A 21,138-nucleotide genomic window follows, 5' to 3' on the forward strand; every position below is an offset into this window, starting at 1 on the left:
CGGGAGCGGTGTTGTGAGGTCTTAGATGTAACGTAAAATTCAGAGTTTTTTAAAAATTCCTGACGAACATTTAATCTTTGGGCTTCCGTGGCGCAATGGTTAGCGCGTTCGGCTGTTAACCGAAAGGTTGGTGGTTCGAGCCCACCCGGGAGCGGTGTTGTGAGCTCTCACATGTAACGTAAAAAGCCAAAGTGTTTCCACAATAGCCGACGACCATTTAATTTTTGGGCTTCCGTGGCGCAATGGTTAGCGCGTTCGGCTGTTAACCGAAAGGTTGGTGGTTCGAGCCCACCCGGGAGCGGTGTTGTGAGCTCTCACATGTAACGTAAAAAGCCAAAGTGTTTCCACAATAGCCGACGACCATTTAATTTTTGGGCTTCCGTGGCGCAATGGTTAGCGCGTTCGGCTGTTAACCGAAAGGTTGGTGGTTCGAGCCCACCTGGGAGCGGTGTTGTGAGATCTCACATGTAACGTAAAAATCCAAAGTTTTTCCACAATACCTGACGAACATTTAATCTTTGGGCTTCCGTTGCGCAATGGTTAACGCCGTCGGCTGTTAACCGAAAGGTTGGTGGTTCGAGCCCATCCGGGAGCGGTGTTGTGAGGTCTTAGATGTAACGTAAAAATCAGAGTTTTTTAAAAATAACTGACGAACATTTAATTTTTGGGCTTCCGTGGCGCAATGTTTAGAGCGTTCAGCTGTTATTCAAAAGGTTTGTGGTTCGAGCCCATCCGGGAGCGGTGTTGTGAAGTCTCAGATGTGACGTAAAAAGTCAAAGTTTTTCCACAATACCTGACGAACATTTAATTTTTGGGCTTCCGTGAAGCAATGGTTAACGCCGTCGGCTGTTAACCGAAAGGTTGGTGGTTCGAGCCCATCCGGGAGCTGTGTTGTGAGGTCTTAGATGTAACGTAAAATTCAGAGTTTTTTAAAAATAACTGACGAACATTTAATTTTTGGGCTTCCGTGGCGCAATGGTTAGAGCGTTCAGCTGTTATTCAAAAGGTTTGTGGTTCGAGCCCATCCGGGAGCGGTGTTGTGAAGTCTCAGATGTGACGTAAAAAGTCAAAGTTTTTCCACAATACCTGACGAACATTTAATCTTTGGGCTTCCGTTGCACAATGGTTAACGCCGTCGGCTGTGAACCGAAAGGTTGGTGGTTCGAGCCCATCCAGGAGCGGTGTTGTGAGGTCTTAGATGTAACGTAAAATTCAGAGTTTTTTAAAAATAACTGACGAACATTTAATTTTTGGTCTTCCGTGGCGCAATGGTTAGAGCGTTCAGATGTTATTCAAAAGGTTTGTGGTTCGAGCCCATCCGGGAGCTGTGTTGTGAGGTCTTAGATGTAACGTAAAATTCAGAGTTTTTTAAAAATAACTGACGAACATTTAATTTTTGGGCTTCCGTTGCGCAATGGTTAGAGCGTTCAGCTGTTATTCAAAAGGTTTGTGGTTCGAGCCCATCCAGGAGCGGTGTTGTGAAGTCTCAGATGTGACGTAAAAAGTCAAAGTTTTTCCACAATACCTGACGAACATTTAATCTTTGGGCTTCCGTGGCGCAATGGTTAGCGCGTTCGGCTGTTAACCGAAAGGTTGGTGGTTCGAGCCCACCCGGGAGCGGTGTTGTGAGATCTCACATGTAACGTAAAAATCCAAAGTTTTTCCACAATACCTGACGAACATTTAATCTTAGGGCTTCCGTTGCGCAATGGTTAACGCCGTCGGCTGTTAACCGAAAGGTTGGTGGTTAGAGCCCATCCGGGAGCGGTGTTGTGAGGTCTTAGATGTAACGTAAAATTCAGAGTTTTTTAAAAATAACTGACGAACATTTAATTTTTGGGCTTTCGTGGCGCAATGGTTAGCGCGTTCGGCTGTTAACCGAAAGGTTGGTGGTTCGAGCCCATCCGGGAGCGGTAATGTGAGGTCTTAGATGTAACGTAAAATTCAGAGTTTTTTAAAAATACCTGACGAACATTTAATCTTTGGGCTTCCGTGGCGCAATGGTTAGCGCGTTCGGCTGTTAACCGAAAGGTTGGTGGTTCGAGCCCACCCGGGAGCGGTGTTGAGAGCTCACATGTAACGTAAAAAGCCAAAGTGTTTCCACAATAGCCGACGACCATTTAATTTTTGGGCTTCCGTGGCGCAATGGTTAGCGCGTTCAGCTGTTATTCAAAAGGTTTGTGGTTCAAGCCCATCCAGGAGCGGTGTTGTGAAGTCTCAGATGTGACGTAAAAAGTCAAAGTTTTTCCACAATACCTGACGAACATTTAATCTTTGGGCTTCCGTTGCGCAATGGTTAACGCCGTCGGCTGTTAACCGAAAGGTTGGTGGTTCGAGCCCATCCGGGAGCGGTGTTGTGAGGCCTTAGATGTAACGTAAAATTCAGAGTTTTTTAAAAATAACTGACGAACATTTAATTTTTGGGCTTCCGTGGCGCAATGGTTAGAGCGTTCAGCTGTTATTCAAAAGGTTTGTGGTTCGAGCCCATCCAGGAGCGGTGTTGTGAAGTCTCAGATGTGACGTAAAAAGTCAAAGTTTTTCCACAATACCTGACGAACATTTAATCTTTGGGCTTCCGTTGCACAATGGTTAACGCCGTCGGCTGTTAACCGAAAGGTTGGTGGTTCGAGCCCATCCGGGAGCGGTGTTGTGAGGCCTTAGATGTAACGTAAAATTCAGAGTTTTTTAAAAATAACTGACGAACATTTAATTTTTGGTCTTCCGTGGCGCAATGGTTAGAGCGTTCAGATGTTATTCAAAAGGTTTGTGGTTCGAGCCCATCCGGGAGCTGTGTTGTGAAGTCTCAGATGTGACGTAAAAAGTCAAAGTTTTTCCACAATACCTGACGAACATTTAATCTTTGGGCTTCCGTGGCGCAATGGTTAGCGCGTTCGGCTGTTAACCGAAAGGTTGGTGGTTCGAGCCCACCCGGGAGTGGTGTTGTGAGATCTCAAATGTAACGTAAAAATCCAAAGTTTTTCCACAATACCTGACGAACATTTAATCTTTGGGCTTCCGTTGCGCAATGGTTAACGCCGTCGGCTGTTAACCGAAAGGTTGGTGGTTCGAGCCCATCCGGGAGCGGTGTTGTGAGGTCTTAGATGTAACGTAAAATTCAGAGTTTTTTAAAAATAACTGACGAACATTTAAATTTTGGGCTTCCGTGGCGCAATGTTTAGAGCGTTCAGCTGTTATTCAAAAGGTTTGTGGTTCGAGCCCATCCGGGAGCGGTAATGTGAGGTCTTAGATGTAACGTAAAATTCAGAGTTTTTTAAAAATTCCTGACGAACATTTAATCTTTGGGCTTCCGTGGCGCAATGGTTAGCGCGTCGGCTGTTAACCGAAAGGTTGGTGGTTCGAGCCCACCCGGGAGCGGTGTTGTGAGCTCTCACATGTAATGTAAAAAGCCAAAGTGTTTCCACAATAGCCGACGACCATTTAATTTTTGGGCTTCCGTGGCGCAATGGTTAGCGCGTTCGGCTGTTAACCGAAAGGTTGGTGGTTCGAGCCCATCCGTGAGCGGTGTTGTGAGATCTCAGATGTGACGTAAAAAGTCAAAGTTTTTCCACAATACCTGACGAACATTTAATCTTTGGGCTTCCGTTGCGCAATGGTTAACGCCGTCGGCTGTTAACCGAAAGGTTGGTGGTTCGAGCCCATCCGGGAGCGGTGTTGTGAGGCCTTAGATGTAACGTAAAATTCAGATTTTTTTAAAAATAACTGACGAACATTTAATTTTTGGTCTTCCGTGGCGCAATGGTTAGAGCGTTCAGATGTTATTCAAAAGGTTTGTGGTTCGAGCCCATCCGGGAGCGGTGTTGTGAAGTCTCAGATTTGACGTAAAAAGTCAAAGTTTTTCCACAATACTTGACGAACATTTAATCTTTGGGCTTCCGTGGCGCAATGGTTAGCGCGTTCGGCTGTTAACCGAAAGGTTGGTGGTTCGAGCCCACCCGGGAGCGGTGTTGTGAGATCTCACATGTAACGTAAAAATCCAAAGTTTTTCCACAATACCTGACGAACATTTAATCTTTGGGCTTCCGTTGCGCAATGGTTAACGCCGTCGGCTGTTAACCGAAAGGTTGGTGGTTCGAGCCCATCCGGGAGCGGTGTTGTGAGGCCTTAGATGTAACGTAAAATTCAGATTTTTTTAAAAATAACTGACGAACATTTAATTTTTGGTCTTCCGTGGCGCAATGGTTAGAGCGTTCAGATGTTATTCAAAAGGTTTGTGGTTCGAGCCCATCCGGGAGCGGTGTTGTGAAGTCTCAGATTTGACGTAAAAAGTCAAAGTTTTTCCACAATACTTGACGAACATTTAATCTTTGGGCTTCCGTGGCGCAATGGTTAGCGCGTTCGGCTGTTAACCGAAAGGTTGGTGGTTCGAGCCCACCCGGGAGCGGTGTTGTGAGATCTCACATGTAACGTAAAAATCCAAAGTTTTTCCACAATACCTGACGAACATTTAATCTTTGGGCTTCCGTTGCGCAATGGTTAACGCCGTCGGCTGTTAACCGAAAGGTTGGTGGTTCGAGCCCATCCGGGAGCGGTGTTGTGAGGTCTTAGATGTAACGTAAAATTCAGAGTTTTTTAAAAATTCCTGACGAACATTTAATCTTTGGGCTTCCGTGGCGCAATGGTTAGCGCGTTCGGCTGTTAACCGAAAGGTTGGTGGTTCGAGCCCACCCGGGAGCGGTGTTGTGAGCTCTCACATGTAACGTAAAAAGCCAAAGTGTTTCCACAATAGCCGACGACCATTTAATTTTTGGGCTTCCGTGGCGCAATGGTTAGCGCGTTCGGCTGTTAACCGAAAGGTTGGTGGTTCGAGCCCACCCGGGAGCGGTGTTGTGAGCTCTCACATGTAACGTAAAAAGCCAAAGTGTTTCCACAATAGCCGACGACCATTTAATTTTTGGGCTTCCGTGGCGCAATGGTTAGCGCGTTCGGCTGTTAACCGAAAGGTTGGTGGTTCGAGCCCACCCGGGAGCGGTGTTGTGAGCTCTCACATGTAACGTAAAAAGCCAAAGTTTTTCCACAATACCTGACGAACATTTAATCTTTGGGCTTCCGTTGCGCAATGGTTAACGCCGTCGGCTGTTAACCGAAAGGTTGGTGGTTCGAGCCCATCCGGGAGCGGTGTTGTGAGGTCTTAGATGTAACGTAAAAATCAGAGTTTTTTAAAAATAACTGACGAACATTTAATTTTTGGGCTTCCGTGGCGCAATGTTTAGAGCGTTCAGCTGTTATTCAAAAGGTTTGTGGTTCGAGCCCATCCGGGAGCGGTGTTGTGAAGTCTCAGATGTGACGTAAAAAGTCAAAGTTTTTCCACAATACCTGACGAACATTTAATTTTTGGGCTTCCGTGAAGCAATGGTTAACGCCGTCGGCTGTTAACCGAAAGGTTGGTGGTTCGAGCCCATCCGGGAGCTGTGTTGTGAGGTCTTAGATGTAACGTAAAATTCAGAGTTTTTTAAAAATAACTGACGAACATTTAATTTTTGGGCTTCCGTGGCGCAATGGTTAGAGCGTTCAGCTGTTATTCAAAAGGTTTGTGGTTCGAGCCCATCCGGGAGCGGTGTTGTGAAGTCTCAGATGTGACGTAAAAAGTCAAAGTTTTTCCACAATACCTGACGAACATTTAATCTTTGGGCTTCCGTTGCACAATGGTTAACGCCGTCGGCTGTGAACCGAAAGGTTGGTGGTTCGAGCCCATCCAGGAGCGGTGTTGTGAGGTCTTAGATGTAACGTAAAATTCAGAGTTTTTTAAAAATAACTGACGAACATTTAATTTTTGGTCTTCCGTGGCGCAATGGTTAGAGCGTTCAGATGTTATTCAAAAGGTTTGTGGTTCGAGCCCATCCGGGAGCTGTGTTGTGAGGTCTTAGATGTAACGTAAAATTCAGAGTTTTTTAAAAATAACTGACGAACATTTAATTTTTGGGCTTCCGTTGCGCAATGTTTAGAGCGTTCAGCTGTTATTCAAAAGGTTTGTGGTTCGAGCCCATCCAGGAGCGGTGTTGTGAAGTCTCAGATGTGACGTAAAAAGTCAAAGTTTTTCCACAATACCTGACGAACATTTAATCTTTGGGCTTCCGTGGCGCAATGGTTAGCGCGTTCGGCTGTTAACCGAAAGGTTGGTGGTTCGAGCCCACCCGGGAGCGGTGTTGTGAGATCTCACATGTAACGTAAAAATCCAAAGTTTTTCCACAATACCTGACGAACATTTAATCTTAGGGCTTCCGTTGCGCAATGGTTAACGCCGTCGGCTGTTAACCGAAAGGTTGGTGGTTAGAGCCCATCCGGGAGCGGTGTTGTGAGGTCTTAGATGTAACGTAAAATTCAGAGTTTTTTAAAAATAACTGACGAACATTTAATTTTTGGGCTTTCGTGGCGCAATGGTTAGCGCGTTCGGCTGTTAACCGAAAGGTTGGTGGTTCGAGCCCATCCGGGAGCGGTAATGTGAGGTCTTAGATGTAACGTAAAATTCAGAGTTTTTTAAAAATACCTGACGAACATTTAATCTTTGGGCTTCCGTGGCGCAATGGTTAGCGCGTTCGGCTGTTAACCGAAAGGTTGGTGGTTCGAGCCCACCCGGGAGCGGTGTTGTGAGATCTCACATGTAACGTAAAAATCCAAAGTTTTTCCACAATACCTGACGAACATTTAATCTTTGGGCTTCCGTTGCGCAATGGTTAACGCCGTCGGCTGTTAACCGAAAGGTTGGTGGTTCGAGCCCATCCGGGAGCGGTGTTGTGAGGCCTTAGATGTAACGTAAAATTCAGATTTTTTTAAAAATAACTGACGAACATTTAATTTTTGGTCTTCCGTGGCGCAATGGTTAGAGCGTTCAGATGTTATTCAAAAGGTTTGTGGTTCGAGCCCATCCGGGAGCGGTGTTGTGAAGTCTCAGATGTGACGTAAAAAGTCAAAGTTTTTCCACAATACCTGACGAACATTTAATTTTTGGGCTTCCGTGAAGCAATGGTTAACGCCGTCGGCTGTTAACCGAAAGGTTGGTGGTTCGAGCCCATCCGGGAGCTGTGTTGTGAGGTCTTAGATGTAACGTAAAATTCAGAGTTTTTTAAAAATAACTGACGAACATTTAATTTTTGGGCTTCCGTGGCGCAATGGTTAGAGCGTTCAGCTGTTATTCAAAAGGTTTGTGGTTCGAGCCCATCCGGGAGCGGTGTTGTGAAGTCTCAGATGTGACGTAAAAAGTCAAAGTTTTTCCACAATACCTGACGAACATTTAATCTTTGGGCTTCCGTTGCACAATGGTTAACGCCGTCGGCTGTGAACCGAAAGGTTGGTGGTTCGAGCCCATCCAGGAGCGGTGTTGTGAGGTCTTAGATGTAACGTAAAATTCAGAGTTTTTTAAAAATAACTGACGAACATTTAATTTTTGGTCTTCCGTGGCGCAATGGTTAGAGCGTTCAGATGTTATTCAAAAGGTTTGTGGTTCGAGCCCATCCGGGAGCTGTGTTGTGAGGTCTTAGATGTAACGTAAAATTCAGAGTTTTTTAAAAATAACTGACGAACATTTAATTTTTGGGCTTCCGTTGCGCAATGGTTAGAGCGTTCAGCTGTTATTCAAAAGGTTTGTGGTTCGAGCCCATCCAGGAGCGGTGTTGTGAAGTCTCAGATGTGACGTAAAAAGTCAAAGTTTTTCCACAATACCTGACGAACATTTAATCTTTGGGCTTCCGTGGCGCAATGGTTAGCGCGTTCGGCTGTTAACCGAAAGGTTGGTGGTTCGAGCCCACCCGGGAGCGGTGTTGTGAGATCTCACATGTAACGTAAAAATCCAAAGTTTTTCCACAATACCTGACGAACATTTAATCTTAGGGCTTCCGTTGCGCAATGGTTAACGCCGTCGGCTGTTAACCGAAAGGTTGGTGGTTAGAGCCCATCCGGGAGCGGTGTTGTGAGGTCTTAGATGTAACGTAAAATTCAGAGTTTTTTAAAAATAACTGACGAACATTTAATTTTTGGGCTTTCGTGGCGCAATGGTTAGCGCGTTCGGCTGTTAACCGAAAGGTTGGTGGTTCGAGCCCATCCGGGAGCGGTAATGTGAGGTCTTAGATGTAACGTAAAATTCAGAGTTTTTTAAAAATACCTGACGAACATTTAATCTTTGGGCTTCCGTGGCGCAATGGTTAGCGCGTTCGGCTGTTAACCGAAAGGTTGGTGGTTCGAGCCCACCCGGGAGCGGTGTTGAGAGCTCACATGTAACGTAAAAAGCCAAAGTGTTTCCACAATAGCCGACGACCATTTAATTTTTGGGCTTCCGTGGCGCAATGGTTAGCGCGTTCAGCTGTTATTCAAAAGGTTTGTGGTTCAAGCCCATCCAGGAGCGGTGTTGTGAAGTCTCAGATGTGACGTAAAAAGTCAAAGTTTTTCCACAATACCTGACGAACATTTAATCTTTGGGCTTCCGTGGCGCAATATTTAACGCCGTCGGCTGTTAACCGAAAGGTTCGTGGTTCGAGCCCACCCGGGAGCGGTGTTGTGAAATCTCACATGTAACCTAAAAAACCAAAGTTTTTCCACAATACCTGACGAACATTTAATCTTTGGGCTTCCGTAGCGCAATGGTTAACGCCGTCGGCTGTTAACCGAAAGGTTGGTGGTTCGAGCCCATCCGGGAGCTGTGTTGTGAGGTCTTAGATGTAACGTAAAATTCAGAGTTTTTTAAAAATAACTGACGAACATTTAATTTTTGGGCTTCCGTGGCGCAATGGTTAGAGCGTTCAGCTGTTATTCAAAAGGTTTGTGGTTCGAGCCCATCCGGGAGCGGTGTTGTGAAGTCTCAGATGTGACGTAAAAAGTCAAAGTTTTTCCACAATACCTGACGAACATTTAATCTTTGGGCTTCCGTTGCACAATGGTTAACGCCGTCGGCTGTTAACCGAAAGGTTGGTGGTTCGAGCCCATCCGGGAGCGGTGTTGTGAGGTCTTAGATGTAACGTAAAATTCAGAGTTTTTTAAAAATAACTGACGAACATTTAATTTTTGGTCTTCCGTGGCGCAATGGTTAGAGCGTTCAGATGTTATTCAAAAGGTTTGTGGTTCGAGCCCATCCGGGAGCTGTGTTGTGAGGTCTTAGATGTAACGTAAAATTCAGAGTTTTTTAAAAATAACTGACGAACATTTAATTTTTGGGCTTCCGTTGCGCAATGGTTAGAGCGTTCAGCTGTTATTCAAAAGGTTTGTGGTTCGAGCCCATCCAGGAGCGGTGTTGTGAAGTCTCAGATGTGACGTAAAAAGTCAAAGTTTTTCCACAATACCTGACGAACATTTAATCTTTGGGCTTCCGTGGCGCAATGGTTAGCGCGTTCGGCTGTTAACCGAAAGGTTGGTGGTTCGAGCCCACCCGGGAGCGGTGTTGTGAGATCTCACATGTAACGTAAAAATCCAAAGTTTTTCCACAATACCTGACGAACATTTAATCTTAGGGCTTCCGTTGCGCAATGGTTAACGCCGTCGGCTGTTAACCGAAAGGTTGGTGGTTAGAGCCCATCCGGGAGCGGTGTTGTGAGGTCTTAGATGTAACGTAAAATTCAGAGTTTTTTAAAAATAACTGACGAACATTTAATTTTTGGGCTTTCGTGGCGCAATGGTTAGCGCGTTCGGCTGTTAACCGAAAGGTTGGTGGTTCGAGCCCATCCGGGAGCGGTAATGTGAGGTCTTAGATGTAACGTAAAATTCAGAGTTTTTTAAAAATACCTGACGAACATTTAATCTTTGGGCTTCCGTGGCGCAATGGTTAGCGCGTTCGGCTGTTAACCGAAAGGTTGGTGGTTCGAGCCCACCCGGGAGCGGTGTTGAGAGCTCACATGTAACGTAAAAAGCCAAAGTGTTTCCACAATAGCCGACGACCATTTAATTTTTGGGCTTCCGTGGCGCAATGGTTAGCGCGTTCAGCTGTTATTCAAAAGGTTTGTGGTTCAAGCCCATCCAGGAGCGGTGTTGTGAAGTCTCAGATGTGACGTAAAAAGTCAAAGTTTTTCCACAATACCTGACGAACATTTAATCTTTGGGCTTCCGTGGCGCAATGGTTATGCCGTCGGCTGTTAACCGAAAGGTTCGTGGTTCGAGCCCACCCGGGAGCGGTGTTGTGAAATCTCACATGTAACCTAAAAATCCAAAGTTTTTCCACAATACCTGACGAACATTTAATCTTTGGGCTTCAGTTGCACAATGGTTAACGCCGTCGGCTGTTAACCGAAAGGTTGGTGGTTCGAGCCCATCCGGGAGCGGTGTTGTGAGGCCTTAGATGTAACGTAAAATTCAGAGTTTTTTAAAAATAACTGACGAACATTTAATTTTTGGTCTTCCGTGGCGCAATGGTTAGAGCGTTCAGATGTTATTCAAAAGGTTTGTGGTTCGAACCCATCCGGGAGCGGTGTTGTGAAGTCTCAGATGTGACGTAAAAAGTCAAAGTTTTTCCACAATACCTGACGAACATTTAATCTTTGGGCTTCCGTGGCGCAATGGTTAGCGCGTTCGGCTGTTAACCAAAAGGTTGGTGGTTCGAGCCCACCCGGGAGCGGTGTTGTGAGATCTCACATGTAACGTAAAAATCCAAAGTTTTTCCACAATACCTGACGAACATTTAATCTTTGGGCTTCCGTTGCGCAATGGTTAGCGCGTTCGGCTGTTAACCGAAAGGTTGGTGGTTCGAGCCCACCCGGGAGCGGTGTTGTGAGCTCTCACATGTAACGTAAAAAGCCAAAGTGTTTCCACAATAGCCGACGACCATTTAATTTTTGGGCTTCCGTGGCGCAATGGTTAGCGCGTTCGGCTGTTAACCGAAAGGTTGGTGGTTCGACCCCACCCGGGAGCGGTGTTGTGAGCTCTCACATGTAACGTAAAAAGCCAAAGTGTTTCCACAATAGCCGACGACCATTTAATTTTTGGGCTTCCGTGGCGCAATGGTTAGCGCGTTCGGCTGTTAACCGAAAGGTTGGTGGTTCGAGCCCACCCGGGAGCGGTGTTGTGAGATCTCACATGTAACGTAAAAATCCAAAGTTTTTCCACAATACCTGACGAACATTTAATCTTTGGGCTTCCGTTGCGCAATGGTTAACGCCGTCGGCTGTTAACCGAAAGGTTGGTGGTTCGAGCCCATCCGGGAGCGGTGTTGTGAGGTCTTAGATGTAACGTAAAAATCAGAGTTTTTTAAAAATAACTGACGAACATTTAATTTTTGGGCTTCCGTGGCGCAATGTTTAAAGCGTTCAGCTGTTATTCAAAAGGTTTGTGGTTCGAGCCCATCCGGGAGCGGTGTTGTGAAGTCTCAGATGTGACGTAAAAAGTCAAAGTTTTTCCACAATACCTGACGAACATTTAATTTTTGGGCTTCCGTGAAGCAATGGTTAACGCCGTCGGCTGTTAACCGAAAGGTTGGTGGTTCGAGCCCATCCGGGAGCTGTGTTGTGAGGTCTTAGATGTAACGTAAAATTCAGAGTTTTTTAAAAATAACTGACGAACATTTAATTTTTGGGCTTCCGTGGCGCAATGGTTAGAGCGTTCAGCTGTTATTCAAAAGGTTTGTGGTTCGAGCCCATCCGGGAGCGGTGTTGTGAAGTCTCAGATGTGACGTAAAAAGTCAAAGTTTTTCCACAATACCTGACGAACATTTAATCTTTGGGCTTCCGTTGCACAATGGTTAACGCCGTCGGCTGTTAACCGAAAGGTTGGTGGTTCGAGCCCATCCGGGAGCGGTGTTGTGAGGTCTTAGATGTAACGTAAAATTCAGAGTTTTTTAAAAATAACTGACGAACATTTAATTTTTGGTCTTCCGTGGCGCAATGGTTAGAGCGTTCAGATGTTATTCAAAAGGTTTGTGGTTCGAGCCCATCCGGGAGCTGTGTTGTGAGGTCTTAGATGTAACGTAAAATTCAGAGTTTTTTAAAAATAACTGACGAACATTTAATTTTTGGGCTTCCGTTGCGCAATGGTTAGAGCGTTCAGCTGTTATTCAAAAGGTTTGTGGTTCGAGCCCATCCAGGAGCGGTGTTGTGAAGTCTCAGATGTGACGTAAAAAGTCAAAGTTTTTCCACAATACCTGACGAACATTTAATCTTTGGGCTTCCGTGGCGCAATGGTTAGCGCGTTCGGCTGTTAACCGAAAGGTTGGTGGTTCGAGCCCACCCGGGAGCGGTGTTGTGAGATCTCACATGGAACGTAAAAATCCAAAGTTTTTCCACAATACCTGACGAACATTTAATCTTAGGGCTTCCGTTGCGCAATGGTTAACGCCGTCGGCTGTTAACCGAAAGGTTGGTGGTTAGAGCCCATCCGGGAGCGGTGTTGTGAGGTCTTAGATGTAACGTAAAATTCAGAGTTTTTTAAAAATAACTGACGAACATTTAATTTTTGGGCTTTCGTGGCGCAATGGTTAGCGCGTTCGGCTGTTAACCGAAAGGTTGGTGGTTCGAGCCCATCCGGGAGCGGTAATGTGAGGTCTTAGATGTAACGTAAAATTCAGAGTTTTTTAAAAATACCTGACGAACATTTAATCTTTGGGCTTCCGTGGCGCAATGGTTAGCGCGTTCGGCTGTTAACCGAAAGGTTGGTGGTTCGAGCCCACCCGGGAGCGGTGTTGAGAGCTCACATGTAACGTAAAAAGCCAAAGTGTTTCCACAATAGCCGACGACCATTTAATTTTTGGGCTTCCGTGGCGCAATGGTTAGCGCGTTCAGCTGTTATTCAAAAGGTTTGTGGTTCAAGCCCATCCAGGAGCGGTGTTGTGAAGTCTCAGATGTGACGTAAAAAGTCAAAGTTTTTCCACAATACCTGACGAACATTTAATCTTTGGGCTTCCGTGGCGCAATGGTTAACGCCGTCGGCTGTTAACCGAAAGGTTCGTGGTTCGAGCCCACCCGGGAGCGGTGTTGTGAAATCTCACATGTAACCTAAAAATCCAAAGTTTTTCCACAATACCTGACGAACATTTAATCTTTGGGCTTCCGTTGCGCAATGGTTAACGCCGTCGGCTGTTAACCGAAAGGTTGGTGGTTCGAGCCCATCCGGGAGCTGTGTTGTGAGGTCTTAGATGTAACGTAAAATTCAGAGTTTTTTAAAAATAACTGACGAACATTTAATTTTTGGGCTTCCGTGGCGCAATGGTTAGAGCGTTCAGCTGTTATTCAAAAGGTTTGTGGTTCGAGCCCATCCAGGAGCGGTGTTGTGAAGTCTCAGATGTGACGTAAAAAGTCAAAGTTTTTCCACAATACCTGACGAACATTTAATCTTTGGGCTTCCGTTGCACAATGGTTAACGCCGTCGGCTGTTAACCGAAAGGTTGGTGGTTCGAGCCCATCCGGGAGCGGTGTTGTGAGGCCTTAGATGTAACGTAAAATTCAGAGTTTTTTAAAAATAACTGACGAACATTTAATTTTTGGTCTTCCGTGGCGCAATGGTTAGAGCGTTCAGATGTTATTCAAAAGGTTTGTGGTTCGAGCCCATCCGGGAGCGGTGTTGTGAAGTCTCAGATGTGACGTAAAAAGTCAAAGTTTTTCCACAATACCTGACGAACATTTAATCTTTGGGCTTCCGTGGCGCAATGGTTAGCGCGTTCGGCTGTTAACCGAAAGGTTGGTGGTTCGAGCCCACCCGGGAGCGGTGTTGTGAGATCTCACATGTAACGTAAAAATCCAAAGTTTTTCCACAATACCTGACGAACATTTAATCTTTGGGCTTCCGTTGCGCAATGGTTAGCGCGTTCGGCTGTTAACCGAAAGGTTGGTGGTTCGAGCCCACCCGGGAGCGGTGTTGTGAGCTCTCACATGTAACGTAAAAAGCCAAAGTGTTTCCACAATAGCCGACGACCATTTAATTTTTGGGCTTCCGTGGCGCAATGGTTAGCGCGTTCGGCTGTTAACCGAAAGGTTGGTGGTTCGAGCCCACCCGGGAGCGGTGTTGTGAGCTCTCACATGTAACGTAAAAAGCCAAAGTGTTTCCACAATAGCCGACGACCATTTAATTTTTGGGCTTCCGTGGCGCAATGGTTAGCGCGTTCGGCTGTTAACCGAAAGGTTGGTGGTTCGAGCCCACCCGGGAGCGGTGTTGTGAGATCTCACATGTAACGTAAAAATCCAAAGTTTTTCCACAATACCTGACGAACATTTAATCTTTGGGCTTCCGTTGCGCAATGGTTAACGCCGTCGGCTGTTAACCGAAAGGTTGGTGGTTCGAGCCCATCCGGGAGCGGTGTTGTGAGGTCTTAGATGTAACGTAAAAATCAGAGTTTTTTAAAAATAACTGACGAACATTTAATTTTTGGGCTTCCGTGGCGCAATGTTTAGAGCGTTCAGCTGTTATTCAAAAGGTTTGTGGTTCGAGCCCATCCGGGAGCGGTGTTGTGAAGTCTCAGATGTGACGTAAAAAGTCAAAGTTTTTCCACAATACCTGACGAACATTTAATTTTTGGGCTTCCGTGAAGCAATGGTTAACGCCGTCGGCTGTTAACCGAAAGGTTGGTGGTTCGAGCCCATCCGGGAGCTGTGTTGTGAGGTCTTAGATGTAACGTAAAATTCAGAGTTTTTTAAAAATAACTGACGAACATTTAATTTTTGGGCTTCCGTGGCGCAATGGTTAGAGCGTTCAGCTGTTATTCAAAAGGTTTGTGGTTCGAGCCCATCCGGGAGCGGTGTTGTGAAGTCTCAGATGTGACGTAAAAAGTCAAAGTTTTTCCACAATACCTGACGAACATTTAATCTTTGGGCTTCCGTTGCACAATGGTTAACGCCGTCGGCTGTTAACCGAAAGGTTGGTGGTTCGAGCCCATCCAGGAGCGGTGTTGTGAGGTCTTAGATGTAACGTAAAATTCAGAGTTTTTTAAAAATAACTGACGAACATTTAATTTTTGGGCTTCCGTGGCGCAATGGTTAGAGCGTTCAGCTGTTATTCAAAAGGTTTGTGGTTCGAGCCCATCCGGGAGCGGTGTTGTGAAGTCTCAGATGTGACGTAAAAAGTCAAAGTTTTTCCACAATACCTGACGAACATTTAATCTTTGGGCTTCCGTTGCACAATGGTTAACGCCGTCGGCTGTTAACCGAAAGGTTGGTGGTTCGAGCCCATCCGGGAGCGGTGTTGTGAGGTCTTAGATGTAACGTAAAATTCAGAGTTTTTTAAAAATAACTGACGAACATTTAATTTTTGGTCTTCCGTGGCGCAATGGTTAGAGCGTTCAGATGTTATTCAAAAGGTTTGTGGTTCGAGCCCATCCGGGAGTGGTGTTGTGAAGTCTCAGATGTGACGTAAAAAGTCAAAGTTTTTCCACAATACCTGACGAACATTTAATCTTTGGGCTTCCGTTGCACAATGGTTAACGCCGTCGGCTGTTAACCGAAAGGTTGGTGGTTCGAGCCCATCCGGGAGCGGTGTTGTGAGGTATTAGATGTAACGTAAAATTCAGAGTTTTTTAAAAATAACTGACGAACATTTAATTTTTGGTCTTCCGTGGCGCAATGGTTAGAGCGTTCAGATGTTATTCAAAAGGTTTGTGGTTCGAGCCCATCCGGGAGCGGTGTTGTGAAGTCTCAGATGTGACGTAAAAAGTCAAAGTTTTTCCACAATACCTGACGAACATTTAATCTTTGGGCTTCCGTGGCGCAATGGTTAGCGCGTTCGGCTGTTAACCGAAAGGTTGGTGGTTCGAGCCCACCCGGGAGCGGTGTTGTGAGATCTCACATGTAACGTAAAAATCCAAAGTTTTTCCACAATACCTGACGAACATTTAATCTTTGGGCTTCCGTTGCGCAATGGTCAACGCCGTCGGCTGTTAACCGAAAGGTTTGTGGTTCGAGCCCATCCGGGAGCGGTAATGTGAGGTCTTAGATGTAACGTAAAATTCAGAGTTTTTTAAAAATTCCTGACGAACATTTAATCTTTGGGCTTCCGTGGCGCAATGGTTAGCGCGTTCGGCTGTTAACCGAAAGGTTGGTGGTTCGAGCCCACCCGGGAGCGGTGTTGTGAGCTCTCACATGTAACGTAAAAAGCCAAAGTGTTTCTACAATAGCCGACGACCATTTAATTTTTGGGCTTCCGTGGCGCAATGGTTAGCGCGTTCGGCTGTTAGCCGAAAGGTTGGTGGTTCGAGCCCATCCGTGAGCGGTGTTGTGAGGTCTCAGATGTAACGTAAAATTCAGAGTTTTTTAAAAATACCTGACGAACATTTAATCTTTGGGCTTCCGTGGCGCAATGGTTAGCGCGTTCAGCTGTTATTCAAAAGGTTTGTGGTTCGAGCCCATCCGGGAGCGGTGTTGTGAAGTCTCAGATGTGACGTAAAAAGTCAAAGTTTTTCCACAATACCTGACGAACATTTAATCTTTGGGCTTCCGTTGCACAATGGTTAACGCCGTCGGCTGTTAACCGAAAGGTTGGTGGTTCGAGCCCATCCAGGAGCGGTGTTGTGAGGTCTTAGATGTAACGTAAAATTCAGAGTTTTTTAAAAATAACTGACGAACATTTAATTTTTGGGCTTCCGTGGCGCAATGGTTAGCGCGTTCAGCTGTTATTCAAAAGGTTTGTGGTTCAAGCCCATCCAGGAGCGGTGTTGTGAAGTCTCAGATGTGACGTAAAAAGTCAAAGTTTTTCCACAATACCTGACGAACATTTAATCTTTGGGCTTCCGTGGCGCAATGGTTAACGCCGTCGGCTGTTAACCGAAAGGTTGGTGGTTCGAGCCCATCCGGGAGCGGTGTTGTGAGGCCTTAGATGTAACGTAAAATTCAGAGTTTTTTAAAAATAACTGACGAACATTTAATTTTTGGTCTTCCGTGGCGCAATGGTTAGAGCGTTCAGATGTTATTCAAAAGGTTTGTGGTTCGAGCCCATCCGGGAGCGGTGTTGTGAAGTCTCAGATGTGACGTAAAAAGTCAAAGTTTTTCCACAATACCTGACGAACATTTAATCTTTGGGCTTCCGTGGCGCAATGGTTAGCGCGTTCGGCTGTTAACCGAAAGGTTGGTGGTTCGAGCCCACCCGGGAGCGGTGTTGTGAGATCTCACATGTAACGTAAAAATCCAAAGTTTTTCCACAATACCTGACGAACATTTAATCTTTGGGCTTCCGTTGCGCAATGGTTAGCGCGTTCGGCTGTTAACCGAAAGGTTGGTGGTTCGAGCCCACCCGGGAGCGGTGTTGTGAGCTCTCACATGTAACGTAAAAAGCCAAAGTGTTTCCACAATAGCCGACGACCATTTAATTTTTGGGCTTCCGTGGCGCAATGGTTAGCGCGTTCGGCTTTTAACCGAAAGGTTGGTGGTTCGAGCCCACCCGGGAGCGGTGTTGTGAGCTCTCACATGTAACGTAAAAAGCCAAAGTGTTTCCACAATAGCCGACGACCATTTAATTTTTGGGCTTCCGTGGCGCAATGGTTAGCGCGTTCGGCTGTTAACCGAAAGGTTGGTGGTTCGAGCCCACCCGGGAGCGGTGTTGTGAGATCTCACATGTAACGTAAAAATCCAAAGTTTTTCCACAATACCTGACGAACATTTAATCTTTGGGCTTCCGTTGCGCAATGGTTAACGCCGTCGGCTGTTAACCGAAAGGTTGGTGGTTCGAGCCCATCCGGGAGCGGTGTTGTGAGGTCTTAGATGTAACGTAAAAATCAGAGTTTTTTAAAAATAACTGACGAACATTTAATTTTTGGGCTTCCGTGGCGCAATGTTTAGAGCGTTCAGCTGTTATTCAAAAGGTTTGTGGTTCGAGCCCATCCGGGAGCGGTGTTGTGAAGTCTCAGATGTGACGTAAAAAGTCAAAGTTTTTCCACAATACCTGACGAACATTTAATTTTTGGGCTTCCGTGAAGCAATGGTTAACGCCGTCGGCTGTTAACCGAAAGGTTGGTGGTTCGAGCCCATCCGGGAGCTGTGTTGTGAGGTCTTAGATGTAACGTAAAATTCAGAGTTTTTTAAAAATAACTGACGAACATTTAATTTTTGGGCTTCCGTGGCGCAATGGTTAGAGCGTTCAGCTGTTATTCAAAAGGTTTGTGGTTCGAGCCCATCCGGGAGCGGTGTTGTGAAGTCTCAGATGTGACGTAAAAAGTCAAAGTTTTTCCACAATACCTGACGAACATTTAATCTTTGGGCTTCCGTTGCACAATGGTTAACGCCGTCGGCTGTTAACCGAAAGGTTGGTGGTTCGAGCCCATCCAGGAGCGGTGTTGTGAGGTCTTAGATGTAACGTAAAATTCAGAGTTTTTTAAAAATAACTGACGAACATTTAATTTTTGGGCTTCCGTGGCGCAATGGTTAGAGCGTTCAGCTGTTATTCAAAAGGTTTGTGGTTCGAGCCCATCCGGGAGCGGTGTTGTGAAGTCTCAGATGTGACGTAAAAAGTCAAAGTTTTTCCACAATACCTGACGAACATTTAATCTTTGGGCTTCCGTTGCACAATGGTTAACGCCGTCGGCTGTTAACCGAAAGGTTGGTGGTTCGAGCCCATCCGGGAGCGGTGTTGTGAGGTATTAGATGTAACGTAAAATTCAGAGTTTTTTAAAAATAACTGACGAACATTTAATTTTTGGTCTTCCGTGGCGCAATGGTTAGAGCGTTCAGATGTTATTCAAAAGGTTTGTGGTTCGAGCCCATCCGGGAGCGGTGTTGTGAAGTCTCAGATGTGACGTAAAAAGTCAAAGTTTTTCCACAATACCTGACGAACATTTAATCTTTGGGCTTCCGTGGCGCAATGGTTAGCGCGTTCGGCTGTTAACCGAAAGGTTGGTGGTTCGAGCCCACCCGGGAGCGGTGTTGTGAGATCTCACATGTAACGTAAAAATCCAAAGTTTTTCCACAATACCTGACGAACATTTAATCTTTGGGCTTCCGTTGCGCAATGGTTAACGCCGTCGGCTGTTAACCGAAAGGTTTGTGGTTCGAGCCCATCCGGGAGCGGTAATGTGAGGTCTTAGATGTAACGTAAAATTCAGAGTTTTTTAAAAATTCCTGACGAACATTTAATCTTTGGGCTTCCGTGGCGCAATGTTTAGCGCGTTCGGCTGTTAACCGAAAGGTTGGTGGTTCGAGCCCACCCGGGAGCGGTGTTGTGAGCTCTCACATGTAACGTAAAAAGCCAAAGTGTTTCTACAATAGCCGACGACCATTTAATTTTTGGGCTTCCGTGGCGCAATGGTTAGCGCGTTCGGCTGTTAGCCGAAAGGTTGGTGGTTCGAGCCCATCCGTGAGCGGTGTTGTGAGGTCTCAGATGTGACGTAAAAAGTCAAAGTTTTTCCACAATACCTGACGAACATTTAATTTTTGGGCTTCCGTGAAGCAATGGTTAACGCCGTCGGCTGTTAACCGAAAGGTTGGTGGTTCGAGCCCATCCGGGAGCGGTAATGTGAGGTCTTAGATGTAACGTAAAATTCAGAGTTTTTTAAAAATACCTGACGAACATTTAATCTTTGGGCTTCCGTGGCGCAATGGTTAGCGCGTTCAGCTGTTATTCAAAAGGTTTGTGGTTCGAGCCCATCCGGGAGCGGTGTTGTGAAGTCTCAGATGTGACGTAAAAAGTCAAAGTTTTTCCACAATACCTGACGAACATTTAATCTTTGGGCTTCCGTTGCACAATGGTTAACGCCGTCGGCTGTTAACCGAAAGGTTGGTGGTTCGAGCCCATCCAGGAGCGGTGTTGTGAGGTCTTAGATGTAACGTAAAATTCAGAGTTTTTTAAAAATAACTGACGAACATTTAATTTTTGGTCTTCCGTGGCGCAATGGTTAGAGCGTTCAGCTGTTATTCAAAAGGTTTGTGGTTCGAGCCCATCCGGGAGCGGTGTTGTGAAGTCTCAGATGTGACGTAAAAAGTCAAAGTTTTTCCACAATACCTGACGAACATTTAATCTTTGGGCTTCCGTTGCACAATGGTTAACGCCGTCGGCTGTTAACCGAAAGGTTGGTGGTTCGAGCCCATCCGGGAGCGGTGTTGTGAGGTATTAGATGTAACGTAAAATTCAGAGTTTTTTAAAAATAACTGACGAACATTTAATTTTTGGTCTTCCGTGGCGCAATGGTTAGAGCGTTCAGATGTTATTCAAAAGGTTTGTGGTTCGAGCCCATCCGGGAGCGGTGTTGTGAAGTCTCAGATGTGACGTAAAAAGTCAAAGTTTTTCCACAATACCTGACGAACATTTAATCTTTGGGCTTCCGTTGCACAATGGTTAACGCCGTCGGCTGTTAACCGAAAGGTTGGTGGTTCGAGCCCATCCGGGAGCGGTGTTGTGAGGTCTTAGATGTAACGTAAAATTCAGAGTTTTTTAAAAATAACTGACGAACATTTAATTTTTGGTCTTCCGTGGCGCAATGGTTAGAGCGTTCAGCTGTTATTCAAAAGGTTTGTGGTTCGAGCCCATCCGGGAGCGGTGTTGTGAAGTCTCAGATGTGACGTAAAAAGTCAAAGTTTTTCCACAATACCTGACGAACATTTAATCTTTGGGCTTCCGTTGCACAATGGTTAACGCCGTCGGCTGTTAACCGAAAGGTTGGTGGTTCGAGCCCATCCAGGAGCGGTGTTGTGAGGTCTTAGATGTAACGTAAAATTCAGAGTTTTTTAAAAATAACTGACGAACATTTAATTTTTGGGCTTCCGTGGCGCAATGGTTAGAGCGTTCAGCTGTTATTCAAAAGGTTTGTGGTTCGAGCCCATCCGGGAGCGGTGTTGTGAAGTCTCAGATGTGACGTAAAAAGTCAAAGTTTTTCCACAATACCTGACGAACATTTAATCTTTGGGCTTCCGTTGCACAATGGTTAACGCCGTCGGCTGTTAACCGAAAGGTTGGTGGTTCGAGCCCATCCGGGAGCGGTGTTGTGAGGTCTTAGATGTAACGTAAAATTCAGAGTTTTTTAAAAATAACTGACGAACATTTAATTTTTGGTCTTCCGTGGCGCAATGGTTAGAGCGTTCAGATGTTATTCAAAAGGTTTGTGGTTCGAGCCCATCCGGGAGCGGTGTTGTGAAGTCTCAGATGTGACGTAAAAAGTCAAAGTTTTTCCACAATACCTGACGAACATTTAATCTTTGGGCTTCCGTTGCACAATGGTTAACGCCGTCGGCTGTTAACCGAAAGGTTGGTGGTTCGAGCCCATCCGGGAGCGGTGTTGTGAGGTCTTAGATGTAACGTAAAATT

The 21,138-nt window shown here is 45.8% G+C and overlaps 27 non-coding genes across 27 annotated transcripts; all 27 read left to right on the top strand.

Moving 5' to 3' along the window:
* Positions 1-81: 81 nt before the first annotated feature.
* TRNAN-GUU (transfer RNA asparagine (anticodon GUU)) lies at positions 82-154 on the top strand. The gene has a single exon. It is a non-coding gene; the product is annotated as a tRNA-Asn (tRNA).
* Positions 155-228: 74 nt separating this feature from the next.
* On the top strand, positions 229-301 carry TRNAN-GUU (transfer RNA asparagine (anticodon GUU)). The gene has a single exon. It is a non-coding gene; the product is annotated as a tRNA-Asn (tRNA).
* A 1,246-nt stretch (positions 302-1,547) lies between these two features.
* Positions 1,548-1,620, top strand: TRNAN-GUU (transfer RNA asparagine (anticodon GUU)). The gene has a single exon. It is a non-coding gene; the product is annotated as a tRNA-Asn (tRNA).
* A 366-nt stretch (positions 1,621-1,986) lies between these two features.
* TRNAN-GUU (transfer RNA asparagine (anticodon GUU)) lies at positions 1,987-2,059 on the top strand. Its single transcript has one exon. It is a non-coding gene; the product is annotated as a tRNA-Asn (tRNA).
* Positions 2,060-3,889: 1,830 nt separating this feature from the next.
* On the top strand, positions 3,890-3,962 carry TRNAN-GUU (transfer RNA asparagine (anticodon GUU)). Its single transcript has one exon. It is a non-coding gene; the product is annotated as a tRNA-Asn (tRNA).
* Positions 3,963-4,329: 367 nt separating this feature from the next.
* On the top strand, positions 4,330-4,402 carry TRNAN-GUU (transfer RNA asparagine (anticodon GUU)). The gene has a single exon. It is a non-coding gene; the product is annotated as a tRNA-Asn (tRNA).
* A 220-nt stretch (positions 4,403-4,622) lies between these two features.
* TRNAN-GUU (transfer RNA asparagine (anticodon GUU)) lies at positions 4,623-4,695 on the top strand. Its single transcript has one exon. It is a non-coding gene; the product is annotated as a tRNA-Asn (tRNA).
* A 74-nt stretch (positions 4,696-4,769) lies between these two features.
* TRNAN-GUU (transfer RNA asparagine (anticodon GUU)) lies at positions 4,770-4,842 on the top strand. Its single transcript has one exon. It is a non-coding gene; the product is annotated as a tRNA-Asn (tRNA).
* Positions 4,843-4,916: 74 nt separating this feature from the next.
* Positions 4,917-4,989, top strand: TRNAN-GUU (transfer RNA asparagine (anticodon GUU)). Its single transcript has one exon. It is a non-coding gene; the product is annotated as a tRNA-Asn (tRNA).
* A 1,099-nt stretch (positions 4,990-6,088) lies between these two features.
* TRNAN-GUU (transfer RNA asparagine (anticodon GUU)) lies at positions 6,089-6,161 on the top strand. Its single transcript has one exon. It is a non-coding gene; the product is annotated as a tRNA-Asn (tRNA).
* Positions 6,162-6,527: 366 nt separating this feature from the next.
* Positions 6,528-6,600, top strand: TRNAN-GUU (transfer RNA asparagine (anticodon GUU)). Its single transcript has one exon. It is a non-coding gene; the product is annotated as a tRNA-Asn (tRNA).
* Positions 6,601-7,699: 1,099 nt separating this feature from the next.
* Positions 7,700-7,772, top strand: TRNAN-GUU (transfer RNA asparagine (anticodon GUU)). Its single transcript has one exon. It is a non-coding gene; the product is annotated as a tRNA-Asn (tRNA).
* A 366-nt stretch (positions 7,773-8,138) lies between these two features.
* TRNAN-GUU (transfer RNA asparagine (anticodon GUU)) lies at positions 8,139-8,211 on the top strand. The gene has a single exon. It is a non-coding gene; the product is annotated as a tRNA-Asn (tRNA).
* A 1,098-nt stretch (positions 8,212-9,309) lies between these two features.
* Positions 9,310-9,382, top strand: TRNAN-GUU (transfer RNA asparagine (anticodon GUU)). The gene has a single exon. It is a non-coding gene; the product is annotated as a tRNA-Asn (tRNA).
* Positions 9,383-9,748: 366 nt separating this feature from the next.
* On the top strand, positions 9,749-9,821 carry TRNAN-GUU (transfer RNA asparagine (anticodon GUU)). The gene has a single exon. It is a non-coding gene; the product is annotated as a tRNA-Asn (tRNA).
* A 1,099-nt stretch (positions 9,822-10,920) lies between these two features.
* TRNAN-GUU (transfer RNA asparagine (anticodon GUU)) lies at positions 10,921-10,993 on the top strand. The gene has a single exon. It is a non-coding gene; the product is annotated as a tRNA-Asn (tRNA).
* Positions 10,994-12,092: 1,099 nt separating this feature from the next.
* Positions 12,093-12,165, top strand: TRNAN-GUU (transfer RNA asparagine (anticodon GUU)). The gene has a single exon. It is a non-coding gene; the product is annotated as a tRNA-Asn (tRNA).
* A 366-nt stretch (positions 12,166-12,531) lies between these two features.
* Positions 12,532-12,604, top strand: TRNAN-GUU (transfer RNA asparagine (anticodon GUU)). The gene has a single exon. It is a non-coding gene; the product is annotated as a tRNA-Asn (tRNA).
* Positions 12,605-13,556: 952 nt separating this feature from the next.
* Positions 13,557-13,629, top strand: TRNAN-GUU (transfer RNA asparagine (anticodon GUU)). The gene has a single exon. It is a non-coding gene; the product is annotated as a tRNA-Asn (tRNA).
* A 221-nt stretch (positions 13,630-13,850) lies between these two features.
* TRNAN-GUU (transfer RNA asparagine (anticodon GUU)) lies at positions 13,851-13,923 on the top strand. The gene has a single exon. It is a non-coding gene; the product is annotated as a tRNA-Asn (tRNA).
* Positions 13,924-13,997: 74 nt separating this feature from the next.
* Positions 13,998-14,070, top strand: TRNAN-GUU (transfer RNA asparagine (anticodon GUU)). The gene has a single exon. It is a non-coding gene; the product is annotated as a tRNA-Asn (tRNA).
* Positions 14,071-15,609: 1,539 nt separating this feature from the next.
* On the top strand, positions 15,610-15,682 carry TRNAN-GUU (transfer RNA asparagine (anticodon GUU)). The gene has a single exon. It is a non-coding gene; the product is annotated as a tRNA-Asn (tRNA).
* A 220-nt stretch (positions 15,683-15,902) lies between these two features.
* Positions 15,903-15,975, top strand: TRNAN-GUU (transfer RNA asparagine (anticodon GUU)). Its single transcript has one exon. It is a non-coding gene; the product is annotated as a tRNA-Asn (tRNA).
* A 953-nt stretch (positions 15,976-16,928) lies between these two features.
* TRNAN-GUU (transfer RNA asparagine (anticodon GUU)) lies at positions 16,929-17,001 on the top strand. The gene has a single exon. It is a non-coding gene; the product is annotated as a tRNA-Asn (tRNA).
* Positions 17,002-17,222: 221 nt separating this feature from the next.
* TRNAK-UUU (transfer RNA lysine (anticodon UUU)) lies at positions 17,223-17,295 on the top strand. The gene has a single exon. It is a non-coding gene; the product is annotated as a tRNA-Lys (tRNA).
* A 74-nt stretch (positions 17,296-17,369) lies between these two features.
* TRNAN-GUU (transfer RNA asparagine (anticodon GUU)) lies at positions 17,370-17,442 on the top strand. Its single transcript has one exon. It is a non-coding gene; the product is annotated as a tRNA-Asn (tRNA).
* Positions 17,443-18,688: 1,246 nt separating this feature from the next.
* On the top strand, positions 18,689-18,761 carry TRNAN-GUU (transfer RNA asparagine (anticodon GUU)). Its single transcript has one exon. It is a non-coding gene; the product is annotated as a tRNA-Asn (tRNA).
* Positions 18,762-21,138: the final 2,377 nt, after the last annotated feature.

The sequence above is a fragment of the Phalangium opilio genome, unplaced genomic scaffold, assembly GCF_054372755.1.
Source record: "Phalangium opilio isolate 3A_F unplaced genomic scaffold, DU_Popi_V2 ptg000352l_1, whole genome shotgun sequence".
Classification (NCBI taxonomy): Eukaryota; Metazoa; Arthropoda; class Arachnida; order Opiliones; family Phalangiidae; genus Phalangium; species Phalangium opilio.